The following is a 1,932-nucleotide window of genomic DNA, read 5'->3' on the forward strand; positions in this document are numbered from 1 at the left end:
AAGCAAACAGAAAGCTACTTAAGAATTCTTTGGCTCAAACTATCAAAGACACAAGATTTAGCAACAACCAAAGAATTATTAATTTATTAAGAGATGTAAAAGTTGATATTCAAAAACAGAAAGTGTAATACATCTAAAACATATTGAAAATAAGATCACTAGAATTGTAACCCAAAATAGCACTTCTTAACTACACAGCCAGATACAAGGTTCGCTTTTTAAGAAACAAACATATACTAAATGGTGATCAAAATAATAAATTGTATAATATATCTTACCATAACATGTATCTGAACAGGAAAACTGACATATTTGAAGGCCTGGAAAAAAAAAGGCTAGTTACTTGAATGTATCAACAGTATGAATATAAAATAAGCTTACAATTGAAAAACCTTGCAACCACACGTCTCATATCAGCTAGACTTGAATGCTGAAAATGGAGACAACTAACCTCATTTTGGCATGTTGAAGTTAATATGTTAGATACTGATACAAGGCAGTACTTATAAACTAGAGCAACTGGATCCAAGGATTTTTTACTTTCCTGAGAAACAAAAACCAAGAACATGAATGTTCTAGTTAATAGTAGTTCTATTGTGGTTTAGAACTCTATACCGAATACAAATATGGCCAAGAAAAATGGGATGAAAATTCAACCAGAAAAGTAATGAGTACCCAAAGTTGAAAATATAATAACAGTACTTACCAATTTAAAATCAAATCCCAAATTCAAAAAATAATTTAGATTCTTTGAGAATTATCATCAAACGCCTCGTACGCAACATTTTCATATGCACTTTCTTCTCATATACCAAAAAACATAGCAAAAATAAAATCACTACTAAGATACCAAAATGAATTAAAAAAAAACTGAAGCTTGAGAAGATGAGATTTTCAGATAACCAAAACTAGACCAGTTAGAATCTCACATCCATTACTGGAGGAAGAAACTTAATGAAATCATGACAGATTTCGGGAAAAAAATTGGACCATTTCTCGATTTGTGCGTGTCATCCTTGCATAGGGGCCATGCTAATCTTCTCTGTATCGTTCTAATTTTATCAGATGTCCCCAAAGGGACAAGCTTTCCTTTCAATGTTAGAGTATATAAACATATGTAGCAATAGTTATCTGAGCAATGTGGGACTCTTGGAAAAATTATGGGACTTGCAAAATTCATTGCGGGCCGAACCTTGCATAACTGAGAGAAGTCCAACCCGCTGTGCTACTCAGTCCACACAATTCAGCTGCTAAAGATTTGGTTGTGAAAAAATATGGGATAAGTTGATAACTACCCATTTTTAGTGTAAGCTAACAAAAAACAACTACAAAGCATATTTAATTACTTTATACCCATATTTGTTGCATATTGAATATTATATATATCATTGACATCATCACATTCAAGACTTTGTAAGCCTCGTAATCATGTATATATGGAGTCAGACTAATATCTACGCATATTGTGGTGAGTGTTCAAATAAAAGTTATCTTAGTTAATGAGCTGAATGAACTAATGATCACTCACAGCTGACAAATTCATTATGGTGTGAGACAAATTTTATTAACAACAAGAAATGGCTCTGTAAAATTAGACCTGAAGAGTAACATAAAGATGAGCCATTATCGAAGTGAAATGTGGAGAAATTAAAAACAAAAACGTAAAAGGAGTACTGGTATGTATATGAAAAGTATGTTTGTGAGAGAGTCAAGGGAGATTTCAAACAAACTTCTCAACCCCCTACTCCCCAACCACAAAGCTCAGTCTAGTAGTGATCAAGGGTCAATAAAAAAGAGAATAATAATGATTAGAAGAAGGATTTGTAACCAATTTAAGTACTTCAAATATAACAAATATGTTCTTCCTTGACTTCAAGATTTAATTACTATGTCAAAAAAATGCCTTAAAATAATTGTCAAGGAAATAAGGAT

The 1,932-nt window shown here is 31.9% G+C and overlaps 1 non-coding gene across 1 annotated transcript; it reads right to left on the minus strand.

Moving 5' to 3' along the window:
• Positions 1-978: 978 nt before the first annotated feature.
• On the minus strand, positions 979-1,081 carry LOC133820412 (U6 spliceosomal RNA). The gene has a single exon (XR_009886822.1). It is a non-coding gene; the product is annotated as a U6 spliceosomal RNA (small nuclear RNA).
• Between the last annotated feature and the right edge of the window lie 851 nt (positions 1,082-1,932).

The sequence above is a fragment of the Humulus lupulus genome, chromosome 2 (genome assembly GCF_963169125.1).
Source record: "Humulus lupulus chromosome 2, drHumLupu1.1, whole genome shotgun sequence".
Taxonomy (NCBI): Eukaryota; Viridiplantae; Streptophyta; class Magnoliopsida; order Rosales; family Cannabaceae; genus Humulus; species Humulus lupulus.